Source organism: Phyllobates terribilis, unplaced genomic scaffold (assembly GCF_046119375.1).
Source record: "Phyllobates terribilis strain yellow unplaced genomic scaffold, ASM4611937v1 Scaffold_8__6_contigs__length_399053987, whole genome shotgun sequence".
Taxonomy (NCBI): domain Eukaryota; kingdom Metazoa; phylum Chordata; class Amphibia; order Anura; family Dendrobatidae; genus Phyllobates; species Phyllobates terribilis.
The window spans coordinates 328,622,399-328,642,974 of record NW_027362768.1 but is presented as its reverse complement, the minus strand read 5'-3'; the positions used below and the strand labels follow the sequence as shown (position 1 = coordinate 328,642,974).

At 48.1% G+C, this 20,576-nt stretch overlaps 1 protein-coding gene across 2 annotated transcripts in view; it reads left to right on the top strand.

The window, feature by feature from the left end:
* The first annotated feature begins 16,399 nt into the window (after positions 1-16,399).
* Positions 16,400-20,576, top strand: part of FAM3D (FAM3 metabolism regulating signaling molecule D) — a 78,073-nt gene continuing 73,896 nt past the window's right edge. Inside the window, exon 1 of one of the 2 annotated variants that reach the window (XM_073644644.1) lies at positions 16,400-16,581. The gene's annotated coding sequence lies outside the window, so the exon portion shown is untranslated. The remainder of the gene's footprint in view (positions 16,582-20,576) is intronic. The other variant, XM_073644643.1, reaches the window with a different exon arrangement.

Genomic DNA, 20,576 nt, shown 5'->3' with positions numbered 1-20,576 from the left:
TATGGGAGACCCACTCCCCAATAATGGGAATAATGTTTGTAATATGCTGTACTGCATGGCTCTTGTAAGGGGCATTGCAAGTTCCTCCGTCCTAATTTTTGGCAGCTTTTGCTTGGAAGGCATAAGCAAAGACTATGGGAGACCCACTCCCCAATAATGGGAATAATATTTTTAAGATGCTGTACTGTATGGCTCTTGTGAGGGGCATTAAAACTGTCTTGTTAAGCTACTGTAACCTCCACCACCTTTCCAAGGGGCATTAAAACCGTCTTGTTAAGCTACTGGGACCTCCACGTCTCTTCTGAGGGGCATTGAAACTTTCTTGTAAAGCTACTGTGACCTCCACCACTTTTCCAAGGGGCATTAAAACCGTCTTGTTAAGCTACTGGGACCTTCACGTCTCTTCCAAGGGGCATTCAAACCGTCTTGTTAAGCTACTGGGACCTACACCACTTTTCCAAGGGGCATTAAAACCGTCTTGTTAAGCTACTGGGACCTCCACGTCTTTTCTGAAGGGCATTAAAAGCATCTTGTTAAACCACTCTGAACTCCACAGCTCTTCCAAGAGGCATTGCATTTCCTCCTAATATTTGGCAGCTTTTGCTTCGAAGGCATAAGCAAAGACTATGGGAGACCCACTCCCCAATAATGGGAATAATGTTTGTAATATGCTGTACTGCATGGCTCTTGTAAGGGGCATTGCAAGTTCCTCCGTCCTAATTGTTGGCAGCTTTTGCTTGGAAGGCATAAGCAAAGACTATGGGAAACCCACTCCCCAATAATGGGAATAATGTTTGTAATATGCTGTACTGCATGGCTCTTGTAAGGGGCATTGCAAGTTCCTCCGTCCTAATTTTTGGCAGCTTTTGCTTGGAAGGCATAAGCAAAGACTATGGGAGACCCCTTCCCCAATAATGGGAATAATATTTTTAAGATGCTGTACTGTATGGCTCTTGTAAGGGGCATTAAAACTGTCTTGTTAAGCTACTGTAACCTCCACCACCTTTCCAAGGGGCATTAAAACCGTCTTGTTAAGCTACTGGGACCTCCACGTCTCTTCTGAGGGGCATTAAAAGCGTCTTGTTAAGCTACTGCGACCTCCACCACTTTTCCGAGGGGCATTAAAACCGTCTTGTTAAACTACTGGGACCTCCACGTCTCTTCCAAGGGGCATTCAAACCATCTTGTTAAGCTACTGTGACCTCCACCACTTTTCCAAGGGGCATTCAAACTGTCTTGTTAAGCTACTGGGACCTACACCACTTTTCCAAGGGGCATTAAAACCGTCTTGTTAAGCTACTGGGACCTCCACGTCTCTTCCAAGGGGCATTCAAACCATCTTGTTAAGCTACTGTGACCTCCTCCACTTTTCCAAGGGGCATTCAGACTGTCTTGTTAAGCTACTGGGACCTACACCACTTTTCCAAGGGGCATTAAAACCGTCTTGTTAAGCTACTGGGACCTCCACGTCTTTTCTGAAGGGCATTAAAAGCGTCTTGTTAAACCACTCTGAACTCCACAGCTCTTCCAAGGGGCATTGCATTTCCTCCTAATTTTTGGCAGCTTTTGCTTGGAAGGCATAAGCAAAGACTATGGGAGACCCACTCCCCAATAATGGGAATAATGTTTGTAATATGCTGTACTGCATGGCTCTTGTAAGGGGCATTGCAAGTTCTTCCGTCCTAATTGTTGGCAGCTTTTGCTTGGAAGGCATAAGCAAAGACTATGGGAAACCCACTCCCCAATAATGGGAATAATGTTTGTAATATGCTGTACTGCATGGCTCTTGTAAGGGGCATTGCAAGTTCCTCCGTCCTAATTTTTGGCAGCTTTTGCTTGGAAGGCATAAGCAAAGACTATGGGAGACCCACTCCCCAATAATGGGAATAATATTTTTAAGATGCTGTACTGTATGGCTCTTGTAAGGGGCATTAAAACTGTCTTGTTAAGCTACTGTAACCTCCACCACTTTTCCAAGGGGCATTAAAACCGTCTTGTTAAGCTACTGGGACCTCCACGTCTCTTCTGAGGGGCATTAAAACTTTCTTGTTAAGCTACTGTGACCTCCACCACTTTTCCAAGGGGCATTAAAACAGTCTTGTTAAGCTACTGGGAACTCCACGTCTCTTCTGAGGGGCATTAAAAGTGTCTTGTTAAGCTACTGCGACCTCCACCACTTTTCCGAGGGGCATTAAAACCGTCTTGTTAAGCTACTGGGACCTCCACGTCTCTTCCAAGGGGCATTCAAACCATCTTGTTAAGCTACTGTGACCTCCACCACTTTTCCAAGGGGCATTCAAACCGTCTTGTTGAGCTACTGTGACCTCCACCACTTTTACAAGGGGCATTAAAAGCGTCTTCTTAAACCACTTTGAACTCCACAGCTCTTCCAAGGGGCATTGAAATGTTGTTTTTAATTACCTCTAACCTCCACAACTCTTCCAACGGGCATTGCATTTCCTCCTAATTTTAGTCAGCTTTTGCTTTTCAATGCAAAGGCGAAAGCTAAGGGAGACCCACTCCCCAAAAATGGGTAGAAGGTTTTTAGTACGCTGTAATCCACGTCTGTTTCAAGGGGCATTGCAGTTCCTCATAATTTTTGGAAAGCCTTCCATTCACTGCTTAGGCCAACAGTGTACAGGAGACTCAGTTGCTATAAATGGAAAAAACGGTTTAGTTAAGGCCCTCTGACCTCCATGTCATTTCCAAGGGGCATTGGAGTCCCTCAAAATTTTTGGTAGGCATTGCACTCACTGTGTGCCCTATAACAGTGTAGCCGAACCGCTCCTTTTGTTACAGAAACATATCCTACAAGACATATGCCGTTGACTGGCCTGATATTGATGTGAATGGTCCCTGTTCCTCCTGCTCTTTCTCTTTTGCCACCACCTCATCCATCATTTATCACCTGAAGCTTTGTTTTAACGGGAGTCATAGAACTGGGATAGTAGCAGGAAAACATCCAGCAATCCTCGGAGGAGGTAGGATATGCGCCAAAACGCTGACCACCTCAGGCCTAGCCGCTACTACATACATACGCTTGCATTTCAAGAAAACAAAGCAGATGCTATCTTCTATCATCATCATCATGCTCCTCACCTTGGCACTCTCAACTCCCCTGATGGAGAAGCAAGGGCCCACCGGAGGAGTCTGGTTCTCTGGTGGGCTCGTCCAATGCTGTCCTAAAGCAGGCCGGGCTAAGAAAAATGTGTGGGGGGAAGTTGACAGGAGAAATAGGCGCGGCTGGGGACCGTTTATGGACACCCTGCTGCCCCCAGGCGGCTGGGGACCGTGTGTGGACACCCGGCCGTGGGGCGGCTGGGGACCAAGTATGGACACCCGGCCGCCCCCTGGCAGCTGGGGACCGAGTGTGAACACCCAGCCGCCGGGTGGCTGGGGACTAAGTATGGATACCAGGCCGCCAACGCAGCCATGACGTGGTGGCCAGATTCCGCCTCCACATGCCTAAAAGGCCCAATTTCAAGTGCAAGCAAGCAGTATGGTAATGCAGCCTGTGGGTGGGTGGCAGGCTGCATACTTGCGCTTGCATTGCAAGGAATGGGAGAGGTACAATTGAACACTCCCCTGGGACAAAGACTTGAACTGGGATAGTTGCAAGTCTGCAACGACAGGTGCAGGGTGGGAGGCATCTTCGCATGTACCATGAACAGGGGTTTGGCATGCACATGACGAACCCCTGGGCCTGTGTCGCACAGCGTTGCGCATGCAGGAGCTTACCCGGAGCCGGATCTGTTGAGGGTTGTAGTCTCGTGGCGGTGACCCGGTCCGTGCCCAGGGAGTCAGACTAAGTGGCGTTGTATTAGCGGTAGATGTTGGACGACTACGCCACCCGTTGAATGCAGCGAAGGAGCTTCCGCTGCAGGGCAGACCGCTGAGGCCGGTGGTAGGATTGTGCAGCGTGATGGTATCACCCCCAACGGGAGGGGTATGGCCTCAGGGCAGCCGACGTGGATGATGGGGGTAGCAGGAATCACTCAGAGACGATGCGGTGTAGTTCAGGGTCTTTACTGGTGATAAAGATAGACCCTCCCGGAGTACTGGCTAGCGATCGGGGCCTGGTCAGTCCTTGAGCAGATGGGATCTCCCCTGGCCAGGCGGAGTTGTAGGCCTCCCAAACTGACTGTACTCTTCTGGCTACCTTGCTAGAGGCGGGTATAAGTAGCCCACGTCCCTGAGTGTACCGTGTGGTGCTCACCCGTATGGCCGGTGACTCGGGGCCTTCTAGTAGATTCCGCTCCACGACGGCGGTGCTGGTCCCACGCGTGTGACCGTGCCTTCGGGTTTCTTGGCCGGAGGACCTGAAATCCCCTGCCGGTCGGTTTCTGCTGCTGGGTAGGAGTTAGTCCCCACAGCCTCGGACTCCGGGTCCGGTGATAGCTTCCCAGTCAGGGCGAGCTCTGCAGCTGCCAGCCCCTGACTCCTTATAGCACTGCTCCCACAGAGCTCCTGATGTTCTTTTCCTATATCTGCTTCTCTTCTCTGTCTCTACTTCTTCTCTACACCCTAACCCTGCCTCAGCCCTAGGTTTATATAGGGGAAGTTCTTCCCCTCCCAGGACTGGGCAGGAGGTGTGGCATGCATAGGATCCCTGACCAAGAGACCTCCCACCTGCTCTCAGACATAACATTGCTGTTACTGTGGAAACCAGACCCCTGGGGTGCCACATTCCCCCCTAGTGAAATTTAGTACTCCGGGACTAAACATATTTTTAGAAAAACATAACAAGGTATAAACAATAATAATACAATAAGAAAAACACATAAAGATGGTTACGGCGTGTCCGCAACCGGGTGCAGTTTTGAAGAAAAGCAAGGTGTCCATTTCACCAAAACAGGGAGACGTAACCAGGTAGGGGTCTGTCCTGCCCCGAGTCCTTAACAGTCTTTAGTCCATTCCTAGGTTACGCTCCAACCAATTGTACAAGGATTCCCGGTAAATCCACCAAGGACTCCTAAAAATAACTAGAAACACATAATTATTTACAAGTAACAGACAGGTGACCACAAATAAAACAATTTAAACACTTCAAATCCTCCAACGTGCGGGTAACTGGCCTCTAGTGGCCCTAGTGGACCTACGGAGCTGACTGTCTGGCCCTGAACTACAGGGTGTAGGAGCTGTCAAGGGTAAACTGGGCAGCTGTCTACGGGCTCTTTGGCTCACTAGGGGTACGGCAGGCTCACTATGAGCAGAGGGTTGATCCTCCTGTTCTGCTTGTGTGGAGTCTGCTGCCTCCTGGACCGGCTGCTCTTCCAGCTCTACCTGTTGCTCCGTAGGCACTTGGGATGCTGGTTGGAGGAACGTGAGGACGGGTACCACAACTGCACCATTGACTTGAGTCCAGGACCGAGGGAAGTCTCCGAGCACAGTACTAACCATATCTTCCCTTTCCTCTACGGGTCGAGGGTCTTCTTGCTCTCCTTCTGGGTTCCGTAGCTGTTCGGGACACTTCTTCAGGTGATCCCGGGATACAATGGCTGTGGTTTCCCCTCCGTCTTTACTGATGGTACAGACCTTTGGGTTGTCGTGGCTTGAGGGCAGTACGGTGTACGGGTCCTTCTCCCACTGGTCGTCCAACTTGTGGAGCCGTCTCTTCCTCTTCAAGACCTGCTCTCCGGGTACCAGGGGAACAGCGGGAGCATACTGGTTGTAAGTTTTCTCTTGTCTTTCCCTAGCGAGACAGAGACTTCGCTCCACGCTCTCCTGTACTTTCCGGTACTGCTGCTGCCTCTCTGTGTCCCAGTCTGCTTCCGGTGAAGTGTCCTCGGGTGTCAGGACTCCCATCTCCAGGTCAACAGGTAGCTTACCAGGCCTTGCCCTCATTAGGTAAGCCGGGGTACAGTTGGTGGAACCTACAGGGATGTAGTTGTATAGGTCCACCAGGTCGGGCAGCTTCTCAGGCCACAGACTGCATTCTTCCAGGGGCAACGTTTTCAGAAGATCCATTACCACCTGGTTCATTTTCTCACAAAGTCCATTAGTTTGCGGATGATAGGGTGTCGTCCTTATCTTCCGGCAGCCATACAGATTGCAGAATTCCTGGAAGACCTCCGCTTCAAAGGCAGGTCCCTGGTCCGTCAGCACTTGGTCCGGGTACCCGTGTGGACGACAGAAGTGCTGCTGGAAGGCTCTAGCTGCTGTTTGAGCTGTTAAGTCCTTAACGGGGACGACAACCAAGAACCGGGAGTAATGATCCACAATGGTTAACACGTAGACGTAGCCACTTCTGCTTGGGGTCAGTTTTACATGATCCAAGGCTACCAGTTCCAACGGCTGCTTGGTGACGATGGACTGAAGGGGAGTCTTCTGGCTGGCACGGTCCTTCCTTCTTAGGTTGCACAGGCCACAGTCTCTGCACCACCTCTCGATGGTTCCCCTCATGCCTACCCAGTGGAACCGCCCGCGCAGCAGGAACTCCAGCTTCTTCCATCCGAAGTGTCCAGCCCCGTCGTGGTATGCCTCCATCACCATGGCTGCATCTCTTCGTGGCACCACTACTTGCCAGATTAGTTCATGCGTCCGGGAGTTAACCATTCTGCGGCACAACTTCCCCTTGTAAAGGAACAGTCGACTCTTCTCAGCCCACAGTTGTTTGGCTTCCTCCGGAGCGTCTGGGTCAAGGCGAGCCTCTGGCCGAGTCAGCATCTCCTTCACCAGTCGGACGGCAGGGTCACTGTCTTGCGTTTCCTCCCAGTTGTAGTGAGGCAAGGGGTTAAACGTAGCGGCTTGCTTACTCCTTACCCGATGGGAATACTGGATAGTCCCATGACGGTGGAACGCGGGGAGTTCGACTTCTTCCAGTCCCTCTGGATCTTCTCCTACGTCCGGTAGGTTTGGCATCCTGGACAGAGCGTCCACGTTGGTATTGGAGCGTCCTGCCCGGTATTTGATTGTGAACTCGTAGTTGGACAGACGGGCCATCCATCTCTGCTCTAGGGCACCGAGTCTTGCCGTGTCCAGGTGTGTCAACGGGTTGTTATCCGTGTACACGGTGAACCGGGAAGAAGCGAGGTAGTGCTTAAAGCGTTCGGTGACTGCCCACACCACTGCCAGGAACTCTAGCTTAAATGAGCTGTAATTCTCAGGGTTTCTTTCGGTGGGTCGCAGTTTTCGACTGGCGTAAGCGATTACTCGTTCTTTCCCCTGCTGGATCTGGGACAGTACGGCTCCTAGCCCGATGTTACTTGCGTCGGTGTAGAGGATAAAGGGCTGGCTGTAATCAGGGTACGCCAGGATTTCATCCCCCGTGAGGGCCATCTTCAGCTGGCGGAAGGACTCTTCTTCTAACTTCTCCCATTTGAAGGGCGGCTTCTGGTTCTTGGCCTTCCGGGACTGGCCTATCAGGAGGTCCTGCATAGGAGCTGCCTTTTTGGTGAAACCGGGGATGAATCTGCGGTAATAGCCTACCAACCCGAGGAACTGCCGCACTTCCTTTACACTGGAGGGACTTGGCCATTCCTTAATTGCGGTGATCTTATCAGGGTCGGGAGCCACTCCGTCAGCGCTCACCACATGTCCCAGGTACTGCACCTTTAGTTTTAGGAGGTGACACTTGGAGGGTTTTACCTTTAGGCCATAGTTTGCCAGAGCTTCGAACACTTCCGCCAGGTGTTTCAGGTGGTCCTCATAAGTCTTGGAATATACGATGACATCGTCCAGGTACAGCAGGACCGTCTCGAAGTTTCTGTGTCCCAGACAGCACTCCATTAATCGTTGGAAGGTTCCTGGTGCATTGCAGAGTCCGAACGGCATACAAGTAAACTCGCTAAGTCCCATCGGGGTGGTGAATGCGGTCTTCTCCCGGTCCGCCTCTGCTACAGGAACCTGCCAGTACCCGCTAGTGAGATCCAAGGTAGAGAAGAAGTTAGCAGATTTTAAAGCAGCCAAAGACTCCTCTATTCTTGGTAAGGGGTACGCATCCTTGTGTGTGATTCGGTTGATTTTCCGGTAATCTACACACATTCTCATGGTGTTGTCTTTCTTTTTGACCAAGACTAGTGGAGCTGCCCAGGGGCTACAGCTATCCTTGATTACCCCAGCCTCCTTCATGTCTCTAAGCATCCCCTTGGCGTGTTGGTAGTGCGCAGGGGGTACGGGTCGATACCTCTCTTTTATGGGAGGATGGTCTCCCGTGGGGATGTGGTGTTCCACCCCCTTGACTCGCCCGAAGTCTAACGGGTGTTTACTAAACACTCTCTCGTACTCTTGAACCACCCGATAGACTCCCTGTTTCTGATGGGAGGGAGTGGAGTCAGTACCCAAATGTAGTTGCTGACACCAATCCTCCATTATTTTCTTAGAGCCGTTACCTTCCTCCGGGTGAGATGGAGGCAAGGGTTCCACAGACTGTATAGAATTTTGGTTGATGGTGTATAATTTGGCTAGCGTGGCATACCGGGGTAGGTACACTTCCCTCTTCCCGATATTTATTATGCGAACGGGCACCCTCCCATGGCGTACATCAACCACCCCCCGGGCTGTCAAAATGGTGGGCCTACTGTCTGAATAGGCTGGTTCTACCATTGCTTGGTAATCTCTACGTCTCAGACCAATAGCTGCCCGACACCAAATCATCATTTCACTTTTCGGGGGCATGGCAATAGGGAAAGGGTCACACATTCTTACGCTACCAATCTCACCGCCGGAGAGTTCCACCTGTTGCCGTCGCATCAGTGCCCGGATCTCTTTCTGGAGCACTCGCTGCTGGCCGGAGCTGGCGTTCTTGGCAACCTGCTGTAAAATGAAAATCACCTCTGCAAGACAATTTTCAATCACATTAGTTCCTAGAGTTATCTTTGGGTGACTCTCACGCTTGTCAATGTCTACAATGATCAGTCCCTGTGCTGCCAGTTCGACTCTACCGATTTTAATGGTCATCTCCTTAAATCCGATCTGCGGCACGGGTTGACCATTGCTGGCGATGATACTCAAGTCGTCGTCAGGGTAGCGGGTTATATCCGAGTCATTCCAGTACTGCTTGAAGAGCACGTACGGGATGGTGGTGACCTGTGACCCGGTGTCAAGTAGGGCACTCATAGGAATGCCATCCAGTACCACAGGCAAGACTGGACGTCCTCCCACATATCTGTCGCGCCAGTTCGATGGGCCTGGTGATCTTTTTCCTGGGGGTTGGCCCTCTACCCCAGGTTGTGCCAGTTTAAAGGACAGTACCTTGCCATATGTCCGGGTTGATTGCAGCGGCGGCAGATGGGTTGTCCGTCCTCGTTGTATCGGTCGCTGGGTCTTCCTCTGGCCGGTGGGGTCCTCCTTGGTCGGCGCCACGGGATGTCCTCCGGTCCGGATGCCAGCTGGATCTTCCCTGGAGTGGAAACCTGTAAAGACTGCACAGTTCGGGTTAGCGCAGCAACGCTTTTAGCTAGCTCTTGGACCTGATGGTGCAGGTCTGGAGCCGGGTCATTGTTCAAAGCCTGCGCATCAGCCCCCACAGGCCCTGCCGACAAGGGCGCCGCCTCCTGGTGGTAAGTGATAGCTGGGCGCCTGTGGGTCACAACGCCACCCGGTGCCGGTTCTCGGAGCACCCGGATGGCTCTGTCCTTGAACTGTGCAAAGTCCAGATGAGGATCCTGTAAGGCTATGGCCCGCAACTGGGTTCGGTGGACATTGCAATATAGTCCCTCTATAAATTGTTCGGTCAACAGCCTGTCCTCGTTTCCCACGCTGTCGGGGTCGGTCTGCTTAATGGCTCTCAGGGCCTCTTGTAGGTTTAGTGCATAGTCCCTTATACTCTCATGTGCTCGCTGCTTGCACCCATAGAATTTAAGCTTAATCTCGGCTGAGGTGCGGGTATCAAAGGTGTCCCTCAGCCGGGTTAGTATCCCTGCGACAGTCCTCCTCCCAGGTGGCCAGGACTTTACCTCCCTTTGGGCTGCCCCGGTTAGTTGGGCCACCAGGATGCTCACTTTTTGCTCTTCTGTGAGGGGATACACCTGGAAGAGGCTATCCAGCTTTTCTCTAAAGTCATGCAGGGTATGTGACTCCCCTGAGTACTGGGGTAGCCAGGCCGCTCCCGGGATATAGGGCATGGTGAAAGGCATGACTGCAGCAGCGGTGGCGCTGGCGGGGGTTGAGGCAGTGAAGCTCTCCTCCGTATCCGACATCTTCCTCCCCCCTAGTGGACCGTGGCCTACCTTGCGATAATCCTCTTCCGTAGGCCGCGGCTCCGCAGTGGATCGTCAGGGTTGAGGACCTTCCGTCGCGCTCCTGTGACGTCGGTGTCTGCTGAGCTCCTTCCAGGACCTTACGCAACGTCCGGACGTGAGGCGGGGCTTCAGTTCTCGCGCGCTTTCGGAGTCCACGCCCCTCTTCTTCCCGCGCGGCGTCTTCAAGATGGCGTCCAACGGCGGGAAAACTCCACGGATGGCGGGAAGAAGGCAGAAGATGGCGCCGGATGGCGGGAAGAAGGTAGAAGATGGCGCCGGATGGCGGGAAACCTCCACGGATGGCGGGAATCTTCACCACTGGTAAGTTTGAACAGTCTTTTTCAGGCACGCAGTACCCGGTGGTTGCGGGCACGAGATCCTGCCGACTACGCCAAAAGTTGACGCACCCCTGGGCCTGTGTCGCACAGCGTTGCGCATGCAGGAGCTTACCCGGAGCCGGATCTGTTGAGGGTTGTAGTCTCGTGGCGGTGACCCGGTCCGTGCCCAGGGAGTCAGACTAAGTGGCGTTGTATTAGCGGTAGATGTTGGACGACTACGCCACCCGTTGAATGCAGCGAAGGAGCTGCCGCTGCAGGGCAGACCGCTGAGGCCGGTGGTAGGATTGTGCAGCGTGATGGTATCACCCCCAACGGGAGGGGTATGGCCTCAGGGCAGCCGACGTGGATGATGGGGGTAGCAGGAATCACTCAGAGACGATGCGGTGTAGTTCAGGGTCTTTACTGGTGATAAAGATAGACCCTCCCGGAGTACTGGCTAGCGATCGGGGCCTGGTCAGTCCTTGAGCAGATGGGATCTCCCCTGGCCAGGCGGAGTTGTAGGCCTCCCAAACTGACTGTACTCTTCTGGCTACCTTGCTAGAGGCGGGTATAAGTAGCCCACGTCCCTGAGTGTACCGTGTGGTGCTCACCCGTATGGCCGGTGACTCGGGGCCTTCTAGTAGATTCCGCTCCACGACGGCGGTGCTGGTCCCACGCGTGTGACCGTGCCTTCGGGTTTCTTGGCCGGAGGACCTGAAATCCCCTGCCGGTCGGTTTCTGCTGCTGGGTAGGAGTTAGTCCCCACAGCCTCGGACTCCGGGTCCGGTGATAGCTTCCCAGTCAGGGCGAGCTCTGCAGCTGCCAGCCCCTGACTCCTTATAGCACTGCTCCCACAGAGCTCCTGATGTTCTTTTCCTATATCTGCTTCTCTTCTCTGTCTCTACTTCTTCTCTACACCCTAACCCTGCCTCAGCCCTAGGTTTATATAGGGGAAGTTCTTCCCCTCCCAGGACTGGGCAGGAGGTGTGGCATGTATAGGATCCCTGACCAAGAGACCTCCCACCTGCTCTCAGACATAACATTGCTGTTACTGTGGAAACCAGACCCCTGGGGTGCCACACACACACTACAGCGGAATAGGCTGTCCTTCCCACTAAATGCGCTGGGAGGGCACAGGTAATGTTTTGGTATGCGCGCTTAATCTTATGTATAAGGCACACCGGGACAAATAGGGGCGGCTGGGGACTGAGTATGGATACCTCGCTGCCGAAGCAGCCATGAGGTAGTGGCCAGCTTTGGCCTCCTCCAAACTAAAATGCCCCATTTCAAGTGCAAGCTAGCAGTATGGTATTGCAGCCTGGGGGTGGCAGGCTGCACACTTACGCTTGCATTCCAAGAAAACAAAGCAGATGCTAACTTCTATCATCATCATCATGCTCCTCACCTTGGCACTCTCAACTCCCCTGATGGAGAAGCCAGGGCCTACCGGAGGAGTCTGGTTCTCTGGTGGGCTCGTCCAATGCTGCCCTAAAGCAGGCCAGGCTGAGAAAAGTGTGTGGGAAGGTGACTGGAGAAATAGAGGCGGCTGGGGACCGTTTATGGACACCCGGCTGCCCCCAGACGGCTGGGGACCATGTGTGGACACCCGGCCGCGGAGCGGCTGGGGACCGAGTGTAGACACCCTGCCGCCGGGTGGCTGGGGACTGAGTATGGATACCAGGCCGCCAACGCAGCCATGACGTGGTGGCCAGATTCCGCCTCCACATGCCTAAAAGGCTCAATTTCAAGTGCAAGCAAGCAGTATGGTATTGCAGCCTGGGGGTGGGTGGGTGGCAGGCTACATACTTGCGCTTGCATTGCAAGCAATGGGGGAGGTAGAATTGAACACTGCTCTGGAGAAGGACTTGCACGGGGATAGTTGCAAGTCTGTATCTTCTGATGCGGCAAGGATGACTTCTGATGGGCACACTTTTAGGCAGTGACCTGGGTATCAGAGATGCTTCCAGGGGTCTTACCCATGCTGTTCCCATGTGTTTTCAGCACTGTATGCATGTGTCACACAGCACATGGCCAGATAAGGTTGTAAAATGTTAAAATGACATTTCCCGGTGAATGCATTTGTCACGGTTGAAAGCAATACAAAAGTGCAAAAACGCATAAAAAATGCTACTTGTGAACATAGCCCAAGGTGTGGAGGAGTATTTTTTTTGTGGGGTTATTTATTTTACCTTATACACAAGTCTTTACCCTGGAAAGGAACTTCCTTAACATATTTCACAGGAAAGCAGTTTTTTTCATTTTTGAACGTTTTATTGTGAGCCCTTAAAAGTGGCTTAATACCTCTGACCACGTTGTTGACAGCAGTGACCTGGGGGTCAGAAATGCTTCCTTGGGCGATCCCCATGCTGTCCCCATGTCATTTGAGCACTGTCACTATCGTTTTGGGCACTTGTTAGGCTTTTAAAAGACGGCCGGGGGTGCCGCCGCAAAAATGCTCGGGTCTCCCATACACTAACATTGGGCTCGTTGTTCGGGTCGAGCACCCGAGTATCACGGCGAGCTCGGCCCGAGCTTCGAGCACCCGAGCATTTTAGTGCTCGCTCAACACTAGTTGGGAACATGATTGTGTGACACTAATATGTAAGAATTAGGTGTTCCTCCTAGATTTGTTTGTACAGCCTTCTTCACAGACCGCTCGGCGCTCCAGTTCTCAAAGTGGTGCCGAAGGAGGAGCGTATGATCAGGCCTGTCCATATACAAATTGGAGGAGGCTGATGGACAGGTCTGATTTAGTGTTTCTGCGTCAGTAGCCTTTTAAAGGAAAAAGAAAGCCCTGCAGTCAATGAAGAAGGCCATGCTAACCAGAGCAGGGGCAAAACTGGGAAGAATAAAGGCAAAAAATCACATCCCCCATTCAACTATATTCTGTAATTGCCCCTGGTTTTCTTCTTTCTGGAAATCAATTGAAAAGTTATTTAGAAATATTTAAAAGCTCTTAAAAATAGTTTTTCCTGGATAAAATGGGTTTCTGAAACATATTGATTACCTATCTTACGATATTCGCCTCCGCTCCATTCATCCTCTGTGGGACTGCTGAAGATAGCCACATGCTATGCTTGGCTATCTCCGGCAGTTCCATAGAGAATGAATGAATCGGAGGTGTGCATGCTCTATCCCATTGATCTGAAATAACTTGAAAACTTTGTAAAAGCCCTTTAGAGCTCATGCAGATGCCCGTATAACTCAGACGAGTGCTATCCATTTTGATGGATTGTTCTTGTTCCGATGTTATACTATGGGTCTGTGCATATGTCCCAGGAAATAATCTCAGCATGCACGATTTGCCTCCGGTAGTCTGATGGCTGTCCCCCATTCATGTCTGTGGAAAACATCGAACCGCATTCAGATAACATCCGAGTTTGGTCTGATTTTCACGAGCTGATATAATGAAAAAGATGGAGAATCTATTACTTTTTTTTTTTTTCCTCCACCTTCGAGAAATTCGGATCCCTCTCCGGCCAAACTCTCGGATTTTCTCGGATGTGGAGAAAACGGCCTAAAAGTAGGTATATATTTTAAAAGGCGGACAAAAACTTGTGATCTAAACTGGGTCAGCGGAGAAAGCCACTGACAGAGACTTTTGTGGCAGCAACTTATGTCTCATGAAAAACAAAAACAAATGGGTCCTGCCAAAGTCATCGGGGTTGGACAATTTTCATTTAATGTTTATGGACCCTTTTAAATTGTAATTTGCAATTCTTTACTTTCTGTATTCACCTCTGCCCTAGAATGAAAAAGTAAAGCAGCACAATAGTAGTAGTACCCGTGTCCTCAGGTTGGACCTCAGGGCGGACCTTGCTTCTATACAGGTGTCTACTGCAGTGTTGTAGAGTAGTTACTGGCTCGTTGCATCTCATTGACCCCATACATTCTGTATAGCAATAACTGTCCTGGTAACCTCACATGGAAACCCAACAATGCACTTGTAATGGAATATTCGGCACTACTGGAGCAGGACAAGTCTCTTGGTGCTTCTAGATCAAAGATCTCCAACCTGCAGCTCTTTAGTTGTTGCTGTCATGGCAAGATGAGAGTCATAGTTTTGCAACCGCTGGATATCGCTGTTCTAAGGACTTACATTCCTATAAGCTTTTTCCTTTCTTCATTCTCCTATTCATCCAATACTGTACATCCGTTTATGGGAAAGCCAGGTGGTGACCAATGTAGTCCTCATAATTAAAAGGAAGCACCATTCAGCTTTTTCCGACTGGTTCTACTCACGGAACCTTTTTTGGAAAAATTACGTAAAAAGTTTTGAATGCAATTTTTCGAAGCCAAAGGCAGAAGTTAATCAGCAATGAAAATTAAAAGCTCTTCCTTTTATATTTCCATTATTTTTTGGGTCTACTTCTGGCATGAGCTCAAAAATGTAACGGTCTGTGTGAAAGCACTCTGTAAGTGTACGTTCATAATGAGCTTTTATCAGGAGTTTTTGGAGCAAAATATTTCCTACTCTTCAATCAAAACTGGTATTTTGTAACTCATGTTTTTGGAGAGGTTCTTCACCTAAAGTTCAGAAAAAAATGTACTGTAAACATTACCCTCAGGCTCAGTACACACAGAGTTCTTTTTCAGGGGGACTTTGAAGTGGAACTGCTCCAAAAAAATCCTCAAATAACTTAAAATACACTTTTCTGACAATGTTGTGAAAAATCCCGCAGCAGAAAGAGTGACATGCAATTTCTCTTTGTGTATGTGCAAAGGACGTCTTATAGATGCTAGTGTACTCGCCGAGAAAGAGGCTTCAGGAAAATGGAAAAGCTATAGCGGTTAAAACCAGCTCAAAAGACTGAACTTATGCACAGCAAGTTTGATGTTTGCAGTGCTTAAGTGCTTTTTCAGGCTGGTTTGTGAAAAATGTTAGGTACACATACCCTAAGGGCTCATTCAGACGTCCGTGCAAGTCAGACCGAGCACAGACTGGTCGCAGGACTCCTGACAGGAGCATGACAGCTTCATATGTTTCTGGAGAGCCACTGCCAGTCCGTGCATTGTGGTCTAAGATCAGGTCAAAACGATGCAAAAGACCATGCGTAACACAAAAACAATTCAAAATCCTCTTCAAAACCGCATAAAGAAAAAAAGAGCTTATGCTTAAGTGCACTCTTCTTGAAAACTCATCTGCTTTATCCTCCTCCAAAAAGCAGATCCGGTCAAAAGGATGCAAAACACCATGCGGAACAAAAAAAAAATTTATGCTGTTTTGAAGAGGATTTTGAATTGTTTTTGTGTTCTGCAAGGTGATTTGCATCTTTTTGACCTGATCTCGTTTTTGGAGGAGGATAAAGCAGACGAAAAACTCGTCTGCTTTATCCTCCTCCAAAAAAACCTATATCTCAGCGAATGTGCACATAGTTTTCTCTGTGGTTCTTGGAGAGGAATCTGCTGCACATTAAGAAAGCAAGAAAAATCTATTTGAATGCATTTCATATCGATTTTAATGTCTCTTTTTTTTTTTGCTGAAGAGGATTTAAAAACTGCGTCAAGGAAAAATCAAAGGAATGACCTTACTTATCCGTTGTTGAATCCCCACCAAACTTGACAATAAAGTCAAAAGGCTTCCAAATAAAAACTTTAACAAAAAGAAAATACTTCAAAATCAGTGTTAAAAAAACTGTTAGAGTTAAAAACTACATGTGATATAGATCGTTCTTGAAAAAGACGTCTGATTTTTTTTTTTCAGCTCAAAAATTACTCGCTAGAGGAGGGAAAATATTTGCGAGCTGCATAGACGTCTAAAAAAAACTGTGTCTGACTCCTAATCTTAGATTGCTGTGACCCTGTGTATAGGGGTCAGGTGTCTGCGCAGGGAGGGCACAGAGGTAGTACAACTTACAAATCAGGGCGTGCTACCAGGTAGGTGATCCAACTTTAAGAATAGCAGCACGCTGCATGAATTTCCAGTTTATCAGACTCAATCTCCTCCCTTCGCAAAGTGTAATGTGCTTCCTTCACTTAGCTTGTCAAACAGGAATCGTTCTTCAGAAATCACCAGCTCTGCCAAGAGACACACTTGGACGAAAACTGACTTGTTCTGATCAGCTGAATTCGCCGCCTTACAAGTAAGTTACTACATGCCTATTCAATATTTGTAATGGAAAACGCCTTTGCCTACCTATTAATAAAAGCCAAAGTCCAAAAATAATTCTTTACAAAGTCATCATACTCTTCTGGGGACTTCGACTCGGAGTAAAGTCCCTAAAGATGGAGGAGGCAAAGGGGTTAAATTTAAAAATTTGGGAATTGTTTTATTACTTTTAACAATTCAATCGTATTTTTTTCATACGCCCTTTACTAAATAGATCATAAAGTTTTTTTTGTTTGCCCTACGTCATATACTGTTTTATGACCGCAGGCAATGACTAGCGAACTTTGCTCCTATTATCTCCTATTATATGCTGCCAAGTTTTCTTGGTTTTTAATATATAGGAAGATTTTACCATTGGAATTGTAACATTCAGGCTTTACAGTAAAATTCTTGACCCTAATGAAAACGTTTAAATGATTGGGTGTACATAGATGTACGGATGCTGAAAAGCAAGGCAGAGCTTGTCGATCTTTACTTAATCCGAATGGGCAAGAGTTTTGCAGACAAAGCAACAATATACAGTACAGACCAAAAGTTTGGACACACCTTCTCATTTAAAGATTTTTCTGTATTTTCATGACTATGAAAATTGTACATTCACACTGAAGGCATCAAAACTATGAATTAACACATGTGGAATTATATACTTAACAAAAAAGTGTGAAACAACTGAAAATATGTCTTATATTCTAGGTTCTTCAAAGTAGCCACCTTTTGCTTTGATAACTGCTTTGCACACTCTTGGCATTCTCTTGATGAGCTTCAAGAGGTAGTTACCGGAAATGGTCTTCCAACAATCTTGAAGGAGTTCCCAGAGATGCTTAGCACTTGTTGGCCCTTTTTGCCTTCATTCTGCGATCCAGCTCACCCCAAACCATCTCGATTGGGCTCAGGTCTGGTGACTGTGGAGGCCAGGTCATCTGGCGTTGCACCTCATCACTCTCCTTCTTGGTCAAATAGCCCTTACACAGCCTGGAGGTGTGTTTTGGGTCATTGTCCTGTTGAAAAATAAATGATGGTCCAACTAAGCACAAACCTGATGGAATAGCATGCCGCTGCAAAATGCTGTGGTAGCCATGCTGGTTCAGTATGCCTTCAATTTTTAATAAATGGCCAACAGTGTCACCAGCAAAGCACCCCCACACCATCACACCTCCTCCTCCATGCTTCACGGGGGGAACCAGGCATGTAGAGTCCATCCGTTCACCCTTTCTGCGTCGCACAAAAACACGGTGGTTGGAACCAAAGATTTCAAATTTGGACTCATCAGACCAAAGCACAGATTTCCACTGGTCTAATGTCCATTCCTTGTGTTCTTTAGCCCAAACAAGTCTCTTCTGCTTGTTGCCTGTCCTTAGCAGTGGTTTCCTAGCAGCTATTTTACCTTGAAGGCCTGCTGCACAAAGTCTCTTCTTAACAGTTGTTGAAGAGATATGTGTGCTGCTAGAACTCTGTGTGGCATTGACCTGGTCTCTAATCTGAGCTGCTGTTAACCTGCGATTTCTGAGGCTGGTGACTCGGAGAAACTTATCCTCAGAAGCAGAGGTGACTCTTGGTCTTCCTTTCCTGGGGCAGTCCTCATGTGAGCCAGTTTCTTTGTAGCGCTTGATGGTTTTTGCAACTGCATTTGGGGACACTTTCAAAGTTTGCCCAATTTTTCGGACTGACTGACCTTCATTTCTTAAAGTAATGATGGCCACTCATTTTTCTTTACTTAGCTGTTTTTTTCTTGCCATAATACAAATTGTAACAGTCTATTTAGTAGGACTATCATCTGTGTATCCACCAGACTTCTGCACAACACAACTGATGGCCCCAATCCCATTTATAAGGCAAGAAATCCCACTTATTAAACCTGACAGGGCACACCTGCGAAGTGAAAACCATTTCCGGTGACTACCTCTTGAAGCTCATCAAGAGAATGCCAAAAGTGTGCAAAGCAGTCATCAAAGCAAAAGGTGGCTACTTTGAAGAACCTAGAATATAAGACATTTTCAGTTGTTTCACACTTTTTTGTTAAGTATATAATTCCACATGTGTTAATTCATAGCTTTGATGCCTTCAGTGTGAATGTACAATTTTTATAGTCATGAAAATACAGAAAAATCTTTAAATGAGAATGTGTCCAAAATTTTGGTCTGTATTGTACATTATGGAGTTTTATTAATTTTTTTTCATATCCTGTTTCTAAATCGAATGAAATTAAAATGTGGCAAATTTTATTGAAAAGTATTCAGCTCTCTTAAAATATTTGCACATTTTAGAAGCACGTAAAACCAGAAATGTGAAAATACCTAGACTTTCGCCAGTTTTTAGCTTTAAACTTAATAAAATTTTGTTCACCCATTATAAGTCTCTCACCCTTAACTTTGGAAAGTCGCAAGTTTAGCGCAAGTGGCAAAAATTGCCACTTTTTGACACCTAACTAATGGTGCAAATGGATGATAAATCCTCTCCATTGGTTTATCATCTTATAGTAGATATAAATCCATCGAGTTCAACCTATAACCTAACATGTTGATCCAAAGGAAGACAAAAACACCATGGAGAAGATGCTAATTACCCCATATTAGGGGTAAATTCCTTCTCGGCTCCACATACAACAATCAGACTAGTTCCCTGGATCAACGTCACATCACAAAATGTAATAGCCATAACCTATAATATATTTTTCAAGAAAGGCATCCAGACCCTCGTAGTTTTGTAGTGACTGAACTGTAACGTGGCGCGTTTCTGTAGCCATGGGCGAGGTACTCATCTCTTGCGCCCCGACACGTTACATGAAGGTGGAGGTCCTCGCTGGGTGTATGGACTTGTGCTATGTGGTCGCTACGCCCTTGTAAGCCACATGTAATCGTTGACTTTGGTTGGCCAGGACCAAATGCTTGACAATTCAATAAGGGAGACAATCAGTCAAAAATAAACTTTTTACTAAATAACTTAGTGGGGATTATATACAGTAGATAGCAAGCACACAACTTGATGAATGTTTCCTTCACAATACACACACAGTTTCAATTCCTTCCTCTTTACTTGCTTGTCCTCTCTACTTCATTACAGCCCAGTCCAGTTAGCAAGAGTTCTATTATCAATTTGCGGTTCTGCGTTGTCTTTCCCTTCTAGGCAACTATGCTGCAAATATGGCCTATACTTATCTTCTCTGTCCCTGATGCTCTGGAATTCCTACCTGGGTGCTCTCTTCATCTCAAGTTACCTCTCTAAGATATAAACTCTGGGCCATACTGTTAAGAGTCCTCTCCAGGAGACCTGTCTCCAGTCGACCACTCTGTCTTTCGATCATTTCTGTCCTTCCTTCCACTAGGATCTCGCTATCTTCTGTCTCAGTCTCCTCTCACATTAGAGACACCCACGTCATGCGGCATTTCTCACATCAGACCTTAGGTCCGCTTTCTACGCACATTGGGCCCTATCTGACGTTTTGACAGGAAACTGTCTCACTCTGTCCCTTCAACTTAGCCTCTCCCCCACTCAGGGCTACTCCCTATCGTCAATTCTAACTCTCCCTACAGTTGGGCAATGCACAATGCCAACATTATTAATGCATATCACAATTCACATTACACAACATTACACTTCCTCTTCAAGGGGGAACGTGGGCAGTATGTTCATCTCCTTACACAACCATTACAACATCACGTGGCAGAGACTTCAATAATCTCACTGCTCTTACAATGAAGAATCCATAGTCTCACTGCTCTTACAGTAAAGAATCACCTTCTGTGATTATGATTAAACTTTCTTTCCTCTAGACGTAAAGGATGCCCCCTTATCATCATTGCAAGCTTAGGTGTGAAAAGATCATTTAAAAAGATCTCTGTACTGCCCCCTCATAAATTTGTACATTGTAATAAGTTTGCCACTACTTTGTTTTTCCGAACTGAATTACCCCAAGTTTGATAACCTTGTCTTATTACTGCTGACCACCCATTCCCTTAATAACCTTGGTCA